Source organism: Prosopis cineraria, unplaced genomic scaffold (assembly GCF_029017545.1).
Source record: "Prosopis cineraria cultivar Desert tree isolate PC_DT_omini unplaced genomic scaffold, ASM2901754v1 PC8, whole genome shotgun sequence".
Lineage (NCBI taxonomy): Eukaryota > Viridiplantae > Streptophyta > Magnoliopsida > Fabales > Fabaceae > Prosopis > Prosopis cineraria.
In genome coordinates, this window is record NW_026555339.1 from 27,297,870 (window position 1) to 27,322,775 (window position 24,906).

The following is a 24,906-nucleotide window of genomic DNA, read 5'->3' on the forward strand; positions in this document are numbered from 1 at the left end:
GATTCAGTCATGCGCGGTCGAAATTGTGTTTTCTTGCCCACACCAAACTAATGAAGATTTCAAATGGTGATACGATTCTTGCTTTTGGGTTTCTCCTGTAAAGTAGTTATCTCAAGAAAACATTAAATTCTTCTTAGTGAATACGTGTACTTTGCTGAGGCTTTGAAGAAATGAGATGTTTCTTTCAAATGTGGTTAATTTACAAACTCTTATTGTTTTCGGTATGAAAATGGGAGATCTGATAAGTAGTGAGTGAGCTAAGGTTTCCTGTAAAATCCTGTTTATGACATTAAGCCATTAGTGCCTGTACTTCTATTTCAAAAAACCAAAAAAGAGAAGAGAAAAGTAATGAGTGAATATAGGGAGCTAGAGTCTAACTTATTATAATTGCATATAGAAGACAAAGGAATAATGATAATAATTGCAAACTATATATACTGATTTGTTTGTCTAAATATAATCTAGTTAGCGCTAATATTGTACAATAAATGCATTTCTATTTTGATTCTCAACTTTACCCCTTAAGCATGTGTGTATGGATCATACAGCTTGTTACAAATATACTGTAATCAAGGACTTTGGAGAGCTTTAATTAAAATCATCTGCTAATTGACAATTGGAATTAACGTAATTGGTAGCATGACAACTTGATTGAAGCTTCTTTTAGATAAAATGATAATTTATTTCAATGTGTTTGGTAATTTCACGGAATATTGGGTTTGTAGTTAAATGCATTGCAGCCTGATTATCGCAAATCAAATTCATTCTGTAACATTTCCATATTTCAATTCTTGAAGAAGCTACTTTAATCAAATAAGCTCACATGTTGCTGAGGGCACCATGGCATAATATTATGTTTCAGCACTAGATTTTGCAAAATTTTGCGTCTTGCTCTTCCCAGATTAAGTTTCCACCAATAAACGCACAATATCCTAAAGTAGAGTGTTGATTAATTGGACATCTGACCCAACTTACATCGCTATGCCCAACGATTTGAGTATCGTCCTAGGTATCATCCTTATCCTTATATAACAGTCATCAACCTAGAGACTCCTTAATGTATCTAAGAATGTGAATTGTAGCTTCCTAGTGGTTGACACATGAAAATTTCAAGATTTTACTTATCATTGTCACGAGGAAAGAGATATTAGGACAAGTGAGAGTGAGATAGTTGAAGGCTATAATCACAGACTCAATTATGACCACTTTGCCATGATAAGTATTGAGGACATTTTTTAGGAACATTACATCCTTGCCACAGTTAGAAACACCAAAACTAAAGCACCCAAAATGATCTGCATGGAAGTCACGTTGTTTAAAGGAGACTCGTTGATGAGATCCTATGCAGTGTCCTAGGTGGCATGTCATGTCATCAAGATATTCAATGCCAAGTCATTTAAGTAGAGAAAAACTCAAGGAAAGAAACCCATATCTAAGATTTTATAATGTGTGTTTGAAGCCCAATTTACCATATTGGAGGCCCAATACACACATATACTTGGAGGAGGTAAATTAGGCTATAATTTTGCATAGTTGAGCCCAAATGAATGTTGCAATGGCCCATAGAAGTTTAAACACGTCATTTGGACAGTCCAGAAGAGTCTTACAAGGCCCAAGTCAATGACAGAAAAGTATCAGCAAGGGTGAGACTTAAGTGATATGGGAGATTCTTAAATGAAGACACATGGCATGATGTGAAGAGTCCTAGATTAATTAGTATTCATTCATTTATTTCAATTATATTTTACATCCATTTGAGTGTTGGTTATTATTTTTCTATTTTTCTTGTATTTTTGTAGGTATTTATTATTATATGTATATTATTTTAAGATTGTCTTTCAATAGGAGAGAGATCCAATTACTCATTAATGGGCTTTGGACTTAAGTGAAACAATTAGGGTTCTTCTAGCTGTGTTTTATAGAGTCAAGTTTTCTTTTCCTACTAACAAATGTTGGTCCAACTGATAAAGAATTAGCTTATAATCCATAAGATTGCGAGATCGAATCCCTGCTGCCAATATGAGGACTTTGTTTGTGAGTAATCTATAAGTATCTCTATAAGTGATTTTTGAGCTTAGAGACATGTCTTGATTTTGGTAAGCCTTCAAGATTCAACTCACTTAAACTTTTTTATGTATAAAAAAAATTTTTGACACAGGTATCCTTTTATTCGTTGGAGAATACATTTTGGTAGCAAGAGTTTGATTGTCTCCCATGCTCCAAATAGTTGGAGTTTTTGGAAATAGGTTTCCATTGGGTTCCAAGTTCATATACTTGGTGTTTTTTGGAACGGGTTTTCTTTAAGTTTCAAGTTTTAGATCACTTATCTCCTTTTGAATGATCCTTATTTTAAGCTATCTTTCTTTGTTAGTCAATTCATAATTTCTGAGTTTCTTGGACAGGTTCCTATTAGGTCCATGTCATTTGTACTAGATGAGCAAGACCATTATCCAGTGTAGTAAGAGGAGAACCACCCAAAATTCGATCTTGAAGATGACTAAGAACATATCTAAGGTTATATAAAGTTAAGACCATGAAAATCTTGTCCTATGTATACTCTTTATCCTGGTCTTCAATTGTGGCAAGCATTAGAGATCAAAATTCTTGGCGCAATGGCTCAATGTGACTAACATACGTAGTATCGTCCAAGTCTTCTTGTTTCAAACTAACAAGAGAAGTAATCACATCATATATAATAGTGACGAATATCATTACTATGCAATGAAGTGGAAAATGGATAAGTACACCCCGAAATCAGATACAGGAGGTCATAGCGAGCATGATAGAGCAAATAGTGGCAAGAAACGTGTGAACAAGCAAGATGAAACTATGTTGAAAACTTTTCATTGAAAAAAAAATAGAGAAACTATATTGAAAACTTTGAGTGGCATGTGGCATCATATCGAACAATGGACAGCTGTTGGACTTCTAGGGTTGGTCGACTGACAATCATTAAGCATGGTGGTTGGGCACTTATCATACTTGAAGGCTCTAACAATGACAAATTTAAGGATAATGCCGTGGGAGTTAGATTTTTTCCTTTGCAAATGAGAGCAAAGGAGAGACCACTACAGATTTAGATCGTTAAATTGAATTTAATAACTTAGATTTGATGATTTTTGAAAATGCAGATTTAATTTAAACAGTTCAGATTTATAATAAAATGATAGGGGAGACAAAAGCAAAGGAGAAAAATCACCCCAATGCTGTTAGGGTTCGAGCAAAGAAGGAAGAGGGGTTGGAATGAAGCATAACTAATTAAAAAAAAAATCAAATTGGTGGCTCTAATACCATTTGAAAATGAGAGAGATTTGAGAAGCAATACGTGAATATACTAAGCTATTGCAATTAGTCTTATGAAATCTTACATGCAAGACAAAGGAATAACGAGTAATAATTACGAGAGATCCATATTGATATGCCTAATTATAATCGGTCAGCCCTAACGTCATCGATACATGTCCTTTTTTATGCTCAACATTGGCTAAATTACTCTCATGTCATGAGTTGTATGAAAATTATTTGGTATTTTTTATAACAAGCTTTGGCAACCCTCGTTATCTTGATCTGTTATATACGGTAGTGGCATGAAGAGTGATCTTGGTTCCTTTTTAATCCTCCTACACAGTGCTATATTATGAAATTGGTTCATTTATGGAGTGTAGTTTTGCATGTAGCAGAATGATGCTTTTGCAATGCTGATTTATTAATTTATTTTTTGGTTTATTGACATCATTGTCCTTCAAAAAATACATATTAGTCATGTTCGATAATTGTAATTTAATTCTAGAAATTTAAAGCTCTCTTTTTCAAACCTATTCCCTTATATATTCCCGTAGGCCATTAATCTACCTATCCCAACATGTTTATGATAATGGGGCCAAAAGCCAGACAGGAACTAAACAAATATTTCTCCAACACACTTACCACATGGCTAGAGTCAGATTCCACTACTAAATTGGAACCAGTGATGTGGCTTAACAGGGTAAAACCAGTAAAAACTCCCAAAAATTCAGCCACTTCAGCATTGCAACAGCCAATATTTCTACTAAAACCTCCCAACCAATTTCCTTCATGGTCTCTTAAGTTTATGGAGGAAACATACCTCATATGCTTGTACTTGTTGAATCTCTTTGTGGAAAGAGTTACGTACAGTTTGTGTGTGCTCACAGCAAATGTCACCCACAGAGACGGAGAGAGAAGTGAGGACACACTCATAATGACATGCACTAAGAAAACGGCTCTGACCATCATCATATAACCTTTCCGCGTGAAGCATAAGGAGGGCAACGTGTGTATATGGTTGATATATCCGTTCCCACCATTTTTCAAGTAGCAAGCAAAAATTACACTTTTTGTTTTTTAAAAGAGTAATGTTGCCCCTCCTTTAAATATCTATTAACTTGACAAATTTTTTTTTTTGCCAACATTTATTTGACTATTAGTTGATCCAAAAATTATAAATAATGACTTAGAAAATTGTAGAAAGTGACTCAACAAATTACATAAAAGGATCTTATAAGAAAATTATTACTAATTAAGTTCGTTAAATTATAAATAAATTTTAACAAACTAATGTTATTTCTTATTCATATAAAATATAAAAATAAACATATTTTTACCAATTATTTTGACTGACTACTGGATGATTATCAAATCATTAATGCTGGAAATATGGGTAAGTAATTAAAGAATATTACATTTATTTTAGAAAAATTATCATTAAAAATATGTAAATATTTTAATTTAATATTTAATAATTTAAATGTTACTTTTTTAAAAATATTCATTCAAAAATTTATAATTTATTTTTTTAACAATTCAACTAATTTTTTCTAAAATTTATACATAATTTGTAAATTAAAATAGCATGATAAATTATAAGTCTTTTTCCAAAATTAGCAAGTACTCCTTAAAAAAAATTATTTATCTTAAAAGCTGACTTGTAAATTGTGTGTGAAGACTTGTAAACAATAATATTTAAATTATTAAATATTAAAATATTAATATTTTAATATGATTTTATTTAAAAAATTAATATTTTTCACTATTTATCCGTGCTGTTACTAGCAATAATGATATGATGATCATCTAGTAGCTGATCAAAATGATTAGTTAAAATGATATTTTTGGTCTTTTATATGGGTAAGAAATAAAATTAGTCTATTGGAATGTATTTGTAATTTAAGGAACTTAATTAGTATTAATATTATTATAAAAGCTTTTTCTATACTTTTTGGGTCCTTTTTAATAATTTTCTAGGACATTCTCTATAATTTTTTGAATCAATTAATGGCCAAATTAATGGATATTTAACAGAAGGGTAGCATTACTCCTTAAAAAAATTGTTTAAAGGGAGGTATTGTCCTACCATTCATTACAAGCAGATAGAAGAACTATGCAAATAAGCAAAGGAGATCATTAAAGTTTATGGTGGGTGGCCATTTGTTTTTTAGCGCCACACCAATGACTAGAATTGAGAAGTCAATTACAACAAAGAAATTGACTCCCAAGTTTATTGGTCTATTTGAGATCCTGAAGAGGTTTAGGCTAATCGCCTATTGGATTGCCTTGCCACTTCATTTTTTTGGGATTCACAATGTGTTCTACGTATCCCATCTCAAGAAGTATCAATGAAATTTGTCTTATATTATTAAACCAAAAGATGTAGAGCTTAAGGAAAATTTGACCTATAAGATTGAGCCAGAACAGATTGTTAATGGTAAGGACAAACAACTAAGGAACAAGACTATTTGACTAGTTAAGATTTTTGGAAGCGAATAACTCCTAATGACGCTACCTAAGAGACCAAGGAGAAAATGAAATAACAGCATGACCATTTATTCCTTTAGGTATGTGTTTACATTGGTTTAAAGAATTTTGAAGGCAAAATTCCAAAAAGAATGGGAAAATTGTAACATTCCAAAAATTTAATCTAGAATTGATAAACTAATGGAGGGTAAAATAGTAAATTAGAGTATTAATTGAGCTAATTATGTTTCCAGTTCACTAACAGACTTATTAGAATGTTGGATAGGGCTAGGATGGGTATTAGGCCAACCGGCCTAAATAGAGGGCTAAGAATGTGGGCCTTTGTACCTTTAGCCATGGTAGATGCACTATGCGCTTAAACCAGACATGATCAACATTTCAAAAAATAGAATGTGTAAAGTCCCATAAATCACCTTAGAATTTATTTACTCTAACCACATGTCACAACACAATTATAATATAAGCCCTTAATTTGTTTTAAAAATGCAGAATCCCGACTTCATTTTGAAAACACATTTAACATGCGTTTAAAGTTTAATAAAAAGGGCTTACAGAAGCATAGAGACCATACCCATAAAAGAAATCAAAGCAAATAGTTTTCTTCAAAATGTGCCATGCATGTACCACATGCCCTGTGGTACATGTATTAGAATTTATTGTCATATCAGCAATTTGATATGAACTTCTATCGTGTGCCATTTTTACATTTGATGTTTGATTAGTGATTTAAGTGTTCACACAAAGCTTATAAGACAAGGTAACCAGTGAGATATGTCTGGACATGATCCAATAGTCCGATCTTAATTTAGACACTCGAGTGCAAAAGTCACCCTTCTTTTCAAAAACAAGTACCCTAAGTATTCAAATCTAACACTTTGTTTCACTACACCACTTTAGGCCTTGAATCAAGTCCAATGGGACTAAATTCACCTAATTAGCACATTATATCATATAAAAAACTTCACATGCAAAATTTGGCCTCTCAATGCCACTTTTAACACTTTTAGGCTTACATGAGGCATCACACATGCCACCATATATACACAATCATTCTTGTTTCACTTTTACACTTTTGACTTACGTATATGGGGCTAAGGCTTATCATATAGTTAGGGCTCACAAATATACTTGACTTACACAAAGGGGGCCAAGCCTTGCCATTAGTTAAGTTTCACACATATACCATATTAGAACAAAACAACACATCATATTACATACTTGCTTGAATAGCATCTAGGCCTATTCACATATTCACTATTGTGATACGCTCAACAAGATGCAATATAAGTTTTACAATCAAGTCACTAAAAATATCACAAACTTTTGTATGCATTCTACAATAGCATTTAGGACTCCTTAATATCAATATGATGTGATGTTTGTTGGATAGGAAGGCGTAGCGAAAGATTAAAATTTTAAAGTCCCTATCCTAATATGAACCAAACAAACTCATTTAAGTTAAGTTGGATAGAAGAGTTATCTTTTAATTCTTTGAACTTGGCACACGTTCTCTTCAAGAGTTTAGATCTCAGGAGCTGACAATGTAAATCTACTTCCTCTACCGGTATCTACACGAACAACTCTCTAACTCAAACAGCGTGCTAGTCCTCCCAGTGTTCGTTCTTCTTTGAATGTTAGTTTTCTTTTCTATAAAGTGTTTCATAGCTCTCAAAGTATTTTTACCATCAAAACTTTTCTAACTTTGTCCTACTTCATAAAGGACGTCCTTATCTATATAAAATATATGGATCAGGGTTTTTGTCTTTTACTTAAAAGCCCACGAAAATTTAATTAAATTTATCTCATAAAATTAATCCATGATATTATATCTAATTTAAATTTAGCTTATAAATTCAAATTATAAAACTGACATGATATTCTCTCATATCATGTTAGTTATTAAATTTAATTTATCATATAAAATTAAATTTAAAACTAACATAAAATAACATAACATAACATAATATAATATATATCACATATACATATGATATTATATTATATACGAATATATATACATATATATATATATTTTGAAAAAATATATATATAAATATTATATTATATATATATTTAATTTTATATATCATATACATATACATATACATATACATATACATATACGTATATATATATATATATATCAAACACACACACACATACATATACATATATATATTTAAATATATATATATATATATATAAAATTATATTTCAAATTTTATATTTCATATAAATATATATATATAAATATTTATCAAATAAATATTCAAATATATATATACAATTCATTCACCCTATATTTATATTCATTGAATCTAGACATATTTCAGATTCAATGAACTTAGAAATTATAACTCGAGTTAGGCTGTTCTTGTGTGCAACCTTGTAGGCCCATATGAAATTGGCAATAGGTTGATTATACTATTAGCTCACAAGTCACAAGTGGCCTCTAACAAGACATTGCAACTACCCAATTCATATAAGGATCGATGATCCAATGTAACCTATTATGCAACCGTATTACATCCCTTTTGTCACACGATATTTTGGTCAAGTGTGAGACATGAAATTATCATTCTCCTTTACCTGACAGTTACTTTCTCGATCTTTGAGTAGATTGACTGTAGTAATGAAAAAACCATTTCCATTATAATATGGCCATACATTTTCTGAATCTTACTCATCGAGGGACCTAATAATATCTATCACTTAATTTGAGGGATAAATTTCATCTTGACCACTCATATTCCTCTGTATGAACATCACTAAACTCAATCATAGCCTTTATGATCACCCATTCAAAGGTGACTTTTGACTAAGTCAAAGTTTAGTGATCATCATGTAGGAATCCATGATGATCTCAAGTCAAAAGGCTTAGTGATATAATTACATATGAGATAAGCTTATGAGTTGTATCATGCAGCTTTCTCATAGCGGGTCAGTCCAGCACCTTGTACTCTTTCAAGTGCTATGACTTTGATTTGTATCTCTATAATTAATTAAAGTCATATTAGTCTCGTTTCATCTATGATCCCTTATAAATGACCGACCAGGGACATTTAAGACAATCACTATAGTTTGTCCAAGGATACAGTTATCATATTGAACATGCAATTGATATGATAACAAAAGAGAAATTCATTAAATAACAATATGCATAGTACAATGATTGGCCTTAGGGCACAATTTTCAACAATGTTAGAGTCAATGACACCTTATTGTATGTAATGGGAGAAACCATAGCCCAAAAGTGAGATAGAAGCTTTTAGTTGAGTGATTCTACCACTAAAGATGAGCTTAGGGTCAAAGATCTTGTATGTTGGTCTAAGGTGAGCTTGGTTTTGAGTCAGGGTGATTTGGAGGTTCGAATGGTAGTGATCATGCTATGGGCTATAATTGCAATGAATTGTGAAAATGACTTGTGAAAGTGGTGAAATATGGTAATAATATATTGATTTAAAGTCAAATCCTTTTTATATGCTGTGTTTCAATATATATTATATAATACTTGCTTACGATTGCATGTGATAGTCGATAGTAGAGAGTTATTCTATTACTAAGATTATAATCTCACCCTATGGTTACATTTTTATGGGTCAGAGTAGTGATCGAGGCAAAGGGAAGGAGTCAGAGTTGGCTTAGTATTGATAAAGCCATGCATCTTAGATTTTTATATAGTGAACTCAAACTAGTATGAATGTTGTAAATACATATTGTCATAGGATTTGCATCCGTATTTTGAATAAATGCTAAAATTGTTGAAAATGGCAGTGATTGTGTAAATCTTAGTCCTTATGTATAAATATGTGGTGAAATGAGTAGCATGGACTAAGACTTTATGGTGAATGTGAAAAGGTGTGACTTTGTTGTGAACTTGTGAAAATGGCCAAATTGGTCTATTTATGTTAAATTGTGAATAGTTGTCAAAAGTTGAGATGGTCTATTGAATGCCAAATCTTGATCTATGTGTATATATGATATAAAATTAGTCAATTAGGTGTGTAAGGTGCTTTTAAACTTGGTTTAAAGCCTAGAGTGGTCTAATAAGACAAAAAGATCGATTGAACACTTTGATGTACTTAAATCTTTGAAAATTTAGTTTTTTGCACTCAAGTGTTCAAATTTTGATTAGACCGTTGGATCATGCTTAACTATCTCACTAGTTAGCTTATGAGATAAGCTTCGTGTGGGTACTTGAATCACTCCGATCGGACGTCATATGTGAAAATAGCATATGCTAGAAATTCACCCTACAAACTATCATACGATAGCAACAGAAACTGTCATGTGCATTGTGGCGCATCACGTATCACGCATCATGCTGCGGTGCATGGTACAAAAAGGGTCAGCTTGTGGCTCTGTGCCATATAACACAGTGCATATGGTGTACACTATAACATCCTAGAAAATTTAATTTCAGGTTAATGGGTTAATTAAGGACAAATTAAATAATTGAGACTTAATTTAGATTAAAAGATAATGTATGAAAGGCTAATGGGTTTATCAGACCCTAATTAGGGCTTAAAATTAGACCTTAAAAGGTATTAGGTTACATTTGGGCCCAATTAGATGGACAATGTTTAGAATCTAAAATTTTGATCTTGGTCATAGCCAAAGTTTTATTGGCCACAACCAAAACTCAATTTTTAAGCCTTTAAACCTGCATTTCAGCTCATAAAATTAGAGAGTTAAGTGACAGTTTAAAGGTGAACAAGGAGAACTCTTTTAGGGTTTGTTGTGGGTGTCCAATTGAGTATATTTAGAGCTTCTAATCACTTAGTTAAGTTCTTACAACCTCTTCTCTTCCTCTCTTATGCATTTTCATTATAGTTTTTGGGTAGTTCTTTAGAAATCTAAAACTGAGTTATGAATTTGCCTAAAATTCTAACTTCAATAGGATTAATGAGAGTTTATTTATTTAACTTTTGGGTTATGATGCTATTGATGTTTTAGGATTTCAAAATGGGGTTTGTAATAAACCTAGAGGTAATTAGTTAAGCTAGAAAGGTTATGAATGATTAGTAGTGGTGATTAGACTAATGAGAGTCTAAGTGAACTAATGAAACCTAAAATTGGATTTGGTTGTGGGTAGATGATCACAATAGGATTTTTAAGTTTAGGTTTTGATTAGAGTTAATTAAAGACAATTAGTCATTAATTACTATTGATGTGTTTAATTGTAGATTGACCATTGTTGGTGCTATTGAACTTATTAGAGGCTCCATTTGATATTTATGGGTACTCTTGGTTGGTAAACTAAGAGTTGAGGTAACCGAGAATTTAAATATAATATATCATTGTGTTTGCATTTATACTTTAAGCATTATTATGGATGGCTTGAAATGAGCTTATGGAAGAATATGTTGATTTTGAATTATTACCCAAATATGAAACATGACTTATTATGATGATGTGTTTGGTGATTATATTTATATAGATGCTATGTGATATTGTACCATAAGATGTTAAGCCTAGATTGCCTATAAGATGAATATGTTAGCATGATAAGTGATTGTAATTGATGATATTCGAAGAGTTGTGATAAGCATAAATATTTGTTAGGAAATTCTTGTTGATTATGTTTATATAGATGTTATGTGGTATTTGAAATATGAATTGTGGCATTAGATTGGCTATAAGTTGATTACATGATGATCTATTGTAAACTTTGATATAGTGTGGATAGTGATAATCATGCAAGTTCTTGACAATTATGAAGATGATGAATTACTATGGTATGTATGAGTTTAGATTCACATATATTGATTGAACTCGCATGATCATAATGGGTGGGTATCCACCCTAGCATAGTAGAGGAATTATGATAGAAAATCCACATGGTGTAGCCTCCACTGAGTTTGTGGCGTACTTCATTACTATATATACTTAGTATTGCTGACAACCTATGGGTACGGCATGAGTTAGGCACTATGCTTAGTATCACTGATCCTAGATTGGATGGTGTGGGTTGAGCACTTATGACACTCTAAAATTTAAGTAGGGAAAATTTGTGGTTCGAGAGTGAGTGTAGGAGCCTTTGGCCTGGTGATCCTTCAATTTAGAGAACGAGGCTAGTCTAGTCATATGGGCTAAACCTATATGAGATAATAGCCCATGGATTCGATCAGATGATATAAGGAGTGGTATAAGATAGTTGCATTTAATCATACAAACTACACTATAAAGATGCATTAAGAATAATGTTGGTTTGCCTTATGTGATGTTAAATGCTTAATTATTGTGATTGCCACACTTTAATATGCTGGATTAACTTACTTGATTATTGAAATGTTTATCTCACTCTCGTAGTTTAATATTTACAGGTGAGAATTAAGTTAAAGGCAAAAGGGAGGCTTATGAAGCTAGAGATTGAGTAATCAATTATAATGTCTTTAGTTTTATCTTTTACGTGTGATTTGAATACAATATTTACCAACAAGGGGTCTTTCATATTGACTTTTGTTTATTGAAGTCCACTTGCATTTGTAACCTTAAACATTGAAATTTAATCATTTTTGGATTGTCTTGGCCATAGTATGGTTCAAACCCTGACTATGGTAGTATACCAAGATAGTTTAAACAAGTATATTTGACTAGTTAAATGAGTTTTTACATGTTTTTGGTAAGTATTTAACTTGAATGCAAATAATTATATTTTCACCTCCTTATTATGTGCTTTATGGTGGTTGGATGGTCAATTCTTATATAAGAAGTTGTTTGATGCTTATGGCTATTTAGACAATTTTATTAGGACTTATTGATTATAGTTCAAGTCCTTCTATGGCCTAATGGCTTATTGTTTGAGATTTGGACACTTGGTTGATGGTTTTAGAAGTAAAACTGTGAAATTGTGGTCTCAGGTGTCCAAATTCTTTATCTGATGTCAGATTGACATGAAATTAAAACTGTTAACTAGATTATAAAATTTTTGATGTGTAGGCAGTTGAATAACCTCAATTGAAGATCTAAGTAAAAAGTTATACACGTCGAAAGTTTGTGATTAGATAACTATCATAACAATTGCTATCATGACATCTTTGGCCATGGCCAATAGATTTTTAGTTGTGAGCAAGGACTTCTTGAGATCATTTGGCTGCAGTTAATAGAGAATTGGTCACAACCAAAACTTCACTAAAAGTATTGGCTACGGCTTAATGTTCTCTAGCTACAGTTAAGTACTCCTGTTAAGAAAAAATGATCCTTTTTACCTCATTTTGATTGTTTTCAACTTTAATTATTTTCCATGCTTCCCAAACACTTTTTACTCTAATTTATACTCAATTTTGATATTTAATGAGTTATGGGATCCTATCTCTATAGGATTTTCTTACTTACCTTTTTGAGTTTTTATATAGCCAAGGTTGATCCTTTTCTTTCCATAGCATCTTTTATTATTAAATTAGTTATAAACATTATGGTAGCTATACCTTAGGATTAAGCATATGCTAATTATGTGTTTAAGAATTGGAGGTTTTACACACATTACGACGCATGGCTTAGGTTTTGACTTCTTTTCTTTATTTTGAAGGCATGTATGGGTTTTAATGAATGCATAAGGATTCTAATGAAAAAATAGGTTATTTTTTGCTATGCAATGCTCTATTTTGTGTTGAGTTAGTTGAGAATTTTAGATGATTTTCAAAATGAGTCTTGGGCCTAAGCCTTTTAAACAAAGTATTTAAATACAGTTTGATTTTGTTATTATGGTGATTAAATTAACTCCTCCTAATGTCAGGTACATATTGGGGGAGGTTACATTAAACCAACCCTGTTGAGTTTATTTAAGCTATTGGGAGTTAATTTAAATTTCTATACTTTAGGTTAGTAATTTTGTAGAGTTTTTTGGTTATGATTTAGGTTTTGGAGTGAACCCTAGACTTTCAATAGATGTTTGGAAGTAATCTAGACTATCAATTGATGTTGTTTAACCTTATGGAAGCTAAATGGATATAATGAAAGGTTATTAATGTTTTGATTATGCTAAAGATGGAAGTTATAAATTTTATATAGCTAATTAGAGCTTAAAGTATGTATGTTAGTGTTGGTAATTGACAAAGCAGAATTTAAATATGTTGATTATAATTGCTCGGATCTCTTAAAGCAAGAAGAAGGTAAAGGAGTATGTAAATCCCATGGGTAAACCTTTTTGGTAATAAAATGGTTGAGGTAATCGAACGATCTAATCCTTTTACTTGCTTGCTTAGATTGTTCATGAGTTTTTGTAAAAATTTAATATGTTGTTTTGACACACACATATACACATGTTTTGTTTTAGAAAACTATGTGAAGTAGGAACGATTTTGGGATGGTGTGTATATATATTGTCTTGTGAAAATGTTTCTAAAGTAATCAATGTCAAGAGTTGATCAATAATTGTGTATTGTAAGAGAAACCTTTCAATGGTTGTGTAGGAATTTGCTTAGGGGTGAAATCTCTCTATTTTGTGATGAAACTAAAGCTTTATTTGAATTTTGCGCTACTAATTCATTTATCTCTTATAATTATATCTTGAGATTAAAATTGCATGTGTATAAATTGCCATTTGATTTAAATGTATTTATGTAAGCGAGAGCATCTATTAAGACTAATCAGGCTGGTTTGAATGTTGAGCTTAATTTTGGTAGTTAAGTTACCACTATAGATTTGATTTATGTTCCTATGAATGGGAATGATAGTGGGTGTAGATTGGCTGTCATCTAATAATGCCACTCTATATTACACTAATAAAATGGTTTCTTTACCTATGTATACTATAACTATAGCTACTCCTGGTCAGTCAAACTTCTTATCTGTAGTATAAGTAAAGAAGTATGCTCAATAAGATTGTCAAGCCTTCATGGTCATCTTTTTTGTGCATGAGGTGTAGATGGGAGCATTGATAAGATTGGTTTAGTTAATAAGTTTCTAAAGTATTTTTTGAAGAAATATCTAGGTTGTCTCTTAAGTGAGAAGTAAAGTTTTTGATTGATTTGGTGCTGAGAAATGAGCCAATATCAAAGGCTTTATACTAGATGTCCCTATCTAAATTGGTAAAGCTTAAGAAGCAGCTTAAGGAATTATTAGAGAAGGGGCTTATTCGATCAAGTGTGTCTGTCACCTTGGAGATCATCAATGTAACATCCTAAATTTCAATCCAAGAAAACTAGTTGCTAATCAAGGATAAATTAATAATTAGTGAATTGATTATAGTTTGAGTGTTGGATTAATATATGATTTTGGTTGGTTGTTATGTTAATAGGATTGAAGGACAAAATGGGAATTAGGGATGAAACACGCGAGCATAAGTGAGATTAACCTCATTGTGTCATATATCGTGGCGGGAGCTGCATGCACCACAGCACATTGCACAGAAATTACTTAAAACTAATGTGATCAGCTTGTGAAATCAAAAGAGATAAGTGGGCAAAATGTATTTGGAGAAGAGGAGTTTAGGGCGAGCATTATCTGGCTATTGAGGGTTTACTTCGGTTAGTGACTTGTTAGGTAAGTATCATACAGCCCCAAGCTTCATTTTTACCCTATTTTCATTGAATTTGATAAATTGAGAAATTAAATCAGGAAGGTTTAAGGTGTTGGAATCTAAAAGAAAGGTTTAAAAAGAACTTTCAAATACAGAATTAAGGTTTTGTAGCTAATTTGGAGTTTAATTAAGTTATTAGGTTAAAATGGAGGAAAATTAGTGAGTAAGTGGATTAAAAAGGTGTAAATGATCTTTGAGCGAAGTAATCTTTATTTAAAATTTGAAAAGCTTTCAAATTGTGCTTTAACATCTTGCATTCATTCATTATGTTTGAAAAGAATTATGAAAAAGCTCTTATAAGTTTATAAGCGTTCAACTATAATTTCATTTACTCATTAAGAGAGTTTTCTGTGAAAGTTTATTTTCTACATTGAAAATCTTGAAAAGGTATTTTTCAAGTGTTTGTAACAACTTAATGGGTTATAGCAAGGTTTATTGAGTGATTCAAGAGAAGTTAAGTTTTGAGAATTGTATTATGGTGGCAAGCACCCATTAAAGCTTGTGAACTTAATTGAAAATCTCAAGTATGATCATGAAGACTGGACATAGGCCAAGTTTGGGGCAAAACCAATATAAATCTTGTGTGTCTCATTTTCTTCCTTCATACTAAAGTTTTTTACTATTTTAAGTTTTCAAAAGTATTAAGTGTCACCCAATTCACTCCTTCTTGAGTGACAGTCTTTCCTAATAAAGCTATGTTCTCTAATTTGCTTTTGGTATGGATTGGTTTGCTAACATCTCCAATGATTTATTCTAGAGGATGATCTTTGTTACTTCTTCAAGCAATGGGCTGAAGAGCTTCCTTAACTTCATTTTCTTCTTCAAGTGGAGTTTCTAACTTTTCTTCAAATTTTTTTGATGAGCTCTCTTTCTTGATTTGAAGATTTTCTAGCTTCTCAGTAACTTCTTCAATATCAAACTTATACTTCTTCTCCATAGAGTGTTCATTAAATACCATATACTGATTCTTCAATTGTCTTGGTTTTGAGGTTGAAAACTTCATAGGCTTTGCTTCTACTAGAATATTCAAAGAAGATACCCACATTTAATTTGAGATCAAATTTACTTAGATTTTCCTTATTATTATTATGGATGTAGACTTTTCTACCAAATACATGAAGATGAGATATGTTTGGTTTTCTTCTTTTGTAGAGCTTGTATGGAGTCTTATTTAGTTTAGGCTTTATGTAGGCTTTGTTAATGATGTAACAAGTCATGTTCATAGCACCAGCCTAGAATATTTGTGATACTCCATTGTCGCAAAGCATAGCTCTTGTCATTTCAGTGAGCACTCTATTCTTCCTTTATACCACTCTATTTTGTTGTGGTGTTCTTGGTGCAGAAAAATTGTTATTAATTCCGTTTTTATCACAGAAATCCATTAAGTTACCATTTTCAAATTCTCCTATATGATTAAACCTAATGGACATGATGGAAACACTTTTCTCATTTTAGAACTTTTTGGCGAAAGTACTAAAAGCACAAAAGGTGTCATCCTTATAATTGAGAAAGAAAGTCCAAGTATATATATAGTAATCATTAATGATAACTAATGTCTTAAATTAAAGTCCTTAGTTCATTTCACTAATTGGTGCAAATATTGATCAAGTATAATAATTAAAACTCTTCCTTCATATGCCACGGCCAAGAACAAAATATGAGCAACTACAAGACTATATAAAGCTACTCAAGTGCCAAGCATCAACTCCACAAGGTTATGTAAAATCAAAGCAAGCAATTCACTAAATGATGAACACAAGATTATATATGAAGCATTAAGTAACTTAATCAAACTAAAGCAAATGAGAGAGAATTCAATGTCACAAACATCTTCTCTTTCTACAAAGACTAAATTCAAATTAGAATTACAAGGTTATGATAATCAAATCCTTAACTAAGGTATCTAATTATCAAGTTAAAAGAGAAGAGCTAGGAATTTAGGGAAGATTAGCAATATAGAACTCATGATTCATCCTTTATCTTCCTTTCTCTAAAATTCATCCAAGATGCCTAGCCTCTCTTTTTCATCTCCATGGTCCTCTTAATCTTCTTGCTTTAACTAAACTCTCAAGCCATTGAAGTGAGGAATTGAAAACTTGCAAGTTGAGGAGAATGTAAGAAGATGGACGAAATGATAGAGAGGAAGAGAATGATGTGTGTTTTGTGATGGTTTGTGTGAGAACTGGTAGAGAAATGATGATGGACAAATTGAAGAAGGTGAAGAACAATAGAAGAACAAGTAAAAGGAAGTGAGAGAATGGAATGGGAAAGTATTTGATCTCAAAACTTATGGAAAATGATATGTAAAAGGTATTACTTTAGCTCCTTAACTAATTGAAATAAAAGAAAATGAAATGAAAATACAAGTGAATCCAAGTCATATTGAAGAAACTTGCAAGATAACATGTTCTTATTGGTTTATAGATAATTCCAAAGTATGTCAACTTAATCCCATACATCATCAACAATTTAATTAGATCTACTCTATCCAGTGACAACTATAATGAAATATCTCCTCTACTAAACACCATTAACATATCAAATCCATGGTAATCCAAGGATTAATCCTTCAAGCAGGTTACCACGTTTTAATTTCAAATCAAGGGATCCCAAGTTTTCATGATCACAGTGAGTTTAAACTATTCATAAACTCTAATATCATAGTAAAAACAAGTTATGAAAACATATGATACCTCAGAGAGTGAAAGAAATTAAAAATAGTTAGAAAAACATCAAATTTGTTGAAAAACAGAGCAATGCGCCATGGCTTGTGCATACTGCACCATGGCGTGTTGCTCTCTGTGCCACGTACCGCAGTTCAAGTGCCAATATGCCACGGCATGTTGCATGTTTGATGACAACAAAATTTGGCAACTTTTAACGTGTCCTAAATCTCTATTCGACATCCAAATGATATGATCTAGGTATCTACGAAAATCCCTTCATTAAACTTAGGACTACAAGTACAACATGTCACATACACACAATTACCAGTATAACACAAAATCAGTCGTCAACCTCTTTAATACCAAAAATAAAAAAGGGAGGTAAATCCATTGCATTGCATCAAAAATCAATCATATCGTCTTCAAAAAAAATTTTACACTTGCATTAATATTTTGGCCTTATCAACATATATAACTTATCATACATAAATGCTCAGGGCCCAAAATACAATGCAGATATTTGCAACAACAAAATAGTGTGAATGTAACAATATGCAACCTAGAATTGGCAATAACATTCTATTATACAAAATAGTGAATATAAAAGGCATAGAAAAAGGAATGCACAGATTTCTAAGCTTCAGGAGCTTTTTCTCTCTAGCACCAGAGTTAGAGCCTGTAAAATGTTGAATGAAAGGGGTGAATCTAGCCACTTTGTAATCCATGTAAAACCTATCCTATGCAATTATATATATCAATTAAAACAAAGCACATAGTATGAGTATAAACTTTATAAAACATGCCACCACACTTAGTTCACATACATCATAACACTTACTAATTCAATCAATTCATTTCTATTTTATCACTTAATACATAGCCACAAGACACTCAGGCATATGACCATGACCCATTTTATTAACTCGACATGCCACAACTCAATCATGTGACATGTCATAGATTTACATAGGTAATAATCCACTACCTTTATACCCTTCTTATTTCCTCTGACTGAAATCGTGGGCTATAATACTAAATAGGGCTCTATCAGTGTGACTAGACTACTCAAGCTCACCAATTGTAAGGTGTGACTTGACCAAAGATCACATGGCTTACTCTCGAACCACAGTTTCTCCACTCTTGAATTTCTAGGGTGTCGTATGACCTAAGCTAATTTCCTTAATAAACTGGAAGAAATAGCTAGGTTCTAGTCCCTCGACAAATTATGGGATAGTCCCTCGATAAACTATAGGATAAGGCTATACCTTCGTGCACTGGAGGGTAGCTAAAATATGATATGGATTTCCTCTACTCCCAATCCTTAGGCGAACTCTCACCCACTAATCATGTCATGAATAATGCTCACTCATTTTCACATTCTCATTTATACATTATCAAAATCAACATGTTAGGCTCATGATCGTGCGCTACCCAAGTGAGTATCAATACTTATGTCCACATTTTTCACATAAATCCACTATTTTCAAACTCAACACATTCCTCTTTATCAAACACATCATTAATTACTCAATTTCACATCACATCTCAATTGGAATTTGTTTCAAAACCACTTTTGCAACTTTACAATCCATTTTGAAGAAATTATTATAAACATAAAGCTTCATTGCATGTTTCACAAATTAACAAGTCACAATTCACAATTTAAACATGTAGTTTACATCATGTTGCGATTAACATAGAACTACCTAAAAGTAAGATTCCCCCGATTACCTCAAACCTTTGAGAGATAAAGGGTTTACCCCTTAATATTATAGCTTCTAAGCTTGAATTCTCAAACCAAATTAGTGTCCAAGAGCTTAATCTATAATTTATCAAGTTAACCTTCATTAACATTGTCAAGAGCACACTATCAACTCACACTTTCACTTTTTCATTTTCCTAATAACATTAATTTCACCATTTGGGCTTACCCATTAGGTTTAGGAACTTCTTTTAGTCCCCAACAACATGATTGAGTCATTAAACTCCCATTAATGCCATACTACTTCTCCAACAACCCTCATTAATGCTAATTTTGCATATTAATAGGGTCCAACAACCAAAAATCTCAAAACTCATTACTTCTAGGTTTAGATACTCAAATCTACTCCCATTAACTCCATTTAAGTCAATAGATTCAGACCTATAATCTATATGGACTGAAAATCATCTCCTACAATCAAACCCTAACAAAAAACTTCATTAATGCGGAAGAGAATGGAAGAAATGGATTTTATGGCACTTCCCTTTAGTGGTTTTAGCTTCAAAATACTCTCAATATCATCTAAAAACAAACCCTAACTGAACATGACACACTTCCCTCATTTTCTCCTTTCTCTCCTTTCTATTTTTGCCTTAGTTTGTGGGTTAAATTTGCAAAAAATAGGTTGTGCACCACGGCACATGTTGCACCCGCCATGGCGCATGGCACAAAGAGGTCCCTTTATACTTTAATATTTGCCTTTACATTGTAGTAAACCTATATCACACCACAACATATGGCACAACAACACTTCTTCCTTGTTTCCTTCTCTTTTAAATGTCCAATTAGCCCAACTCTACACCGAACCCATAATTGGGGCTGAAACACAACCTAAAATTAGTCATTAAACCTCCCCAACCACATACCACATCAATTTACTTAATTATGATAAGTTTAGTTAATTAGGGAATTAAAATTTAGGATGTTACATCTAACAAGCCACATATGATCAGATTTACCTCCTTCACATGTTTGCCCAATTTATACACATGTGCACATCTCACCCATGTCACAAAAATACACATAATTCAATTTAATAAAATATGACATTATAAAATCTAGTTAAAGTGCATCATTACATTCAAATTTAGAAAATAGAAATTATTAAAAATGTTCAAGTAATGGTTGTACAAAGATGTCCAAAATTTACAAGCACAAGCAAGGCTAAAACTAAGTCAAATGAACACATTTGAGAAGTCAATAAAAAGTGTTGACTTTTATTTAATTACTTCTAAACTAAAATAAATTTGTAAAAACTAATTTTACAACTCTTCTTCTGTACTTGAAATACATTTTGTCAATTTTTCTTATACATTTTTCTAAAATTTTATTTTTTGGATCAAAATACCCTAATACATAAAACCTAGACACTTAGGCAAATTTTCAATTCTAATATAATGTATGTGCACTTTGAGCTAATAACACATGATTAATGGTCCTAATTAACAAAGAAAAGTGTGTAATAAATGAGTTCTATCACTTTGTTCATTAGGAATCCACTGAGTGGTACTTCTTTTATAAAGATTCCTTCTATAATAACAATCATGATAAATGTGATCACTTCTACCACAATAATAGCAAATGATATAATGACATGCATTATGATTATATTTTCTATTCTAAAAATTTATTTTGGACGAGTTCCTTTTTCTATAATTTCTCTATTCAAAGCTCTTAGAGTTAGACTTAGGAACTCTAGAATTAAAACATTTTATTGTATTAATAGCAGAGTTGGCTTTACATTTGAAAGAAGTTGTGTGAGGTTTTTCACAAATATACATGTGAGAATAATAGCAGTGAATTACCTTAGAGTCGTCTTACTTACTTGATTTAGCCATATCTAGAATGCTCAAGAATGACTCCTCATTCTCAGTTTTTGTGAAGCTCAATTGCTCAAGGTTGAGATTTTTGAGTCCCTCTTCATGCTTTTGGAAATGTGATGTTTCACAATTAGAATCTCCATTTTCTTTTGCATCTCCTTTACTAGTTGAGCTACTAATGAATTTTGATTCTTGCTCTTGCTTAATGGTTGGAGTGTTCATCTTGCTCTCAATCTTTTCAGTGCATAGATACATATCTTCTAGCTTTTTTTAAATATCCTTTGCACTTGAATGGTGCTTTATTTTTGCAAAGTCAGATTTTGTAAAAGTACAATGCAATTTCTCGATTGCTCTAATAGAAACTTTTCTTTGGTAGATAAATCTCTCTTGGGTTTGCTTTTAAAATTAGTTTTCAAAAACATCCTATAAGTCAAGATCAATGGATTCAACATAAAGTTACATTCTAAATTTCCCATATTCACATGAGATTATTAAGTTCTTTCAACAAGTGACCTGTTGTAATACCAAATACAAGGTTAGGAAATAAAACCTAAGAGGAGGTAAAGTGGTGTCAAGAAAGTTTTTAAACTAAACAAAAAAATTTTGAAAAGTTTAACTAAAAGAAGGTGCAATAAAAAGTCAAACAGAACAAGTTTGAACAAATCACAAATACTTCTGTTTGTATGGCTTGAAAAGCTTTTACAAGAAATTCTTAAGTCTTGAAAACTAGATTAAATAAGGAAGACAAAAGTTATTTATCAATAAACAATTCAAGAGGTAAAGTAAAAGATTGTTATAAATCTAGAACCAAAAGAGGGTAATAATAGAGTGAGTTGAATATAAAGAGATTAGGGATAAAGATAATGCACAAAGGATTTATCCTAGTTAAGCTCAACTACTTGGCCTACATCTAGTCTATAAGATCTACTTACCTACTTATAGTTAATCATCAATTCCTGAGGTAATCAAAGGGTCAAAACCCAATAAGAATTACTAAGTTTTCACAATTACAAGTGGAAGAAACAATTTTTGGACAATCGCAATGGGAACCTAAGGTTTTCAATATTCAAAATACTCCTATACTCTTTTCAATAGTCCCTAAATTAGAATTTTAAAACAATACAGAAGCCTGGGAATTAAGAAAAATTGAATCATTTGCATAAAAATTCAAACCAATAAAAATAGTGCAAAAATGGCACATGCAACGTGGTTCAAGGTTCTTGTGCTACGGTATACATGTCACTATGCCATGCACCTCAACACGAGACTTTACGCGCCATAGCACATTGCATGATTCTTGATATTAAACTTCTAATGTCATATGATAGCATTAGGAGCGAACTTCTGATGCGTCCTAAATCTCCGTCCAACATTCGATTGATGATTTTGGTGTCTACACAGAACTTTCTCCTATCTTTACCTAATGGCATAAGTTTCAAACTCAAATTCATTTTTTATTAAGAGTTAGACACCCAAATCCGTTTTCACTCCTTTTTCACAAATTCACAATACAAGGGTGTCCCAACTCACCCCACAAGTGCCAAAAGTCTACACAAATCATTTGATCATAATAAATAGACCATATAGGACTCGTGCAACATACACAACAATATAAAAACACATATAACACAAATTCACCACTTGACTCCTAATTTCATAAAACACAAGGGGAAGGAAAATCCTTGCACAAATCATCCATATTTATTCCAAAACATCCCAAAATACACTATATACTACTTGTGTAACATCTTGAATTTCAATTCCAAGAACTAGTTGCTAATTAAAGGTAGATTAATAATTAGTGGATTGGTTGTGGTTAGGAGGTTGAGTTGATATTTTGTGTTGTTTGGATATTGTATTAATAGGATTGAAGAGTTGAATGAAAATCTAAGGCTTAACGTGTGAGCACAAGTGAGATTGACCTCATCGTGCCATGAGCTGCAGTGGAAGCTACATGCGCCACATTGCATTGTGCAGGAATCACTTAAAACTGATGTGAAGAGCTTGTATAATAAGAAGAGGAAGTGTAAAAAATGCATCTAGAGAGGAAGAGAAGGTTAGCTCTGTTAGGGCAACCAATATCTGGAGCTCAGGATTTTACTTCGATTAGTGACTTGTTGGGTAAGTATCATACAACCCTAAGCTTCATTTCTACCCCATTTTCATTGAATTACATCATTTTAGAAATCAAATCATGAGGTTTTGAGGTGTTAGAATCTAAAAGAAAGATTTAAAATAGGGGTGTAAATGGGCAGGTATGGGCCACCCGTGGCCGAACCCATTACCTGCCCGTTTATGAGTAAACGAGTGGCTACCCACCTATACCTGTTTATACCTATTTGTACCTATTTTTAAATGAGTATAAACAAGTATGGGCAGGTCTGGGCCACCCGTTTACCTACAACACCCATTTTCTTAAAAAAATTGAATCAAAACATATGCAAACAAATTGCTAATTAGTTATTAATTACTTAGTTACAGAATGCTTTTGGGATTGTACAGAAACTTGATAAAAGACAGGACTGTGCAGAAAATTGTGAAGGGAGTGAGCAAGAGCAATAACCTTAGATTTTAGGATGAGAAGAAAGTAATTGGTGCGTGTGATAGTGGAAGGAGTTGTTCAACTACATGCAATGAAAGTATGACGCTATGTGCCTGCGTGTTGTGTCTACTACAAATGAGGTCAACGATGGAGGCGATAGAATTTAAAGCTGAAGCTGAAGCTGAAAACTCAGTGATGGCTGAATAAGGGAATGGTTTGGTCACTCGCTATCTTGATCGACTTATAAGAAATAGAACACTAATCATGGTAAGCATAACCTGTGAATAGAGTAAAAGTTGAAGGCGGCAGGGGCGACTGGTTTCGGGCAAAGATGAAAGCACAAGGTTCAGGATGCACTACTCAGGCAGCTATAGCTCTGCCCCTCATAAGTCACGAAAGGCTAGGGTGGGCGCGCGCGCACACTATTCTAAACATTTAGGTCTGCCACACAAGATGCAGGGATGAGGGAATCCAAACACACGAACACTATCAGACACTCATAGTTTTGGGCTTGGCAGTTGGGTCTTTGAATTTCTGCAAAGTGTAGACCGTGTGACAGCCAATTAGCCATAGCCCATCTCTACTGATCTATAGAGAAGTTTTTTTAAAAAAATAATAAATATAAATGGGCAGGTATGGGCCACCCGAGGCTGTACCCATTACCCGCTCATTTATTCACTTACGGGTATATACTCGCCCATACTTGTTTAACTTCTTTTGAGAATGGGTATGGGTTGACCCATTTAAAAATGGGTTGGGTGGGTATGGGCGGGTTCATGGGTTTGCAGGTAAAATAAACACCCCTAGTTTAAAATGGGCTA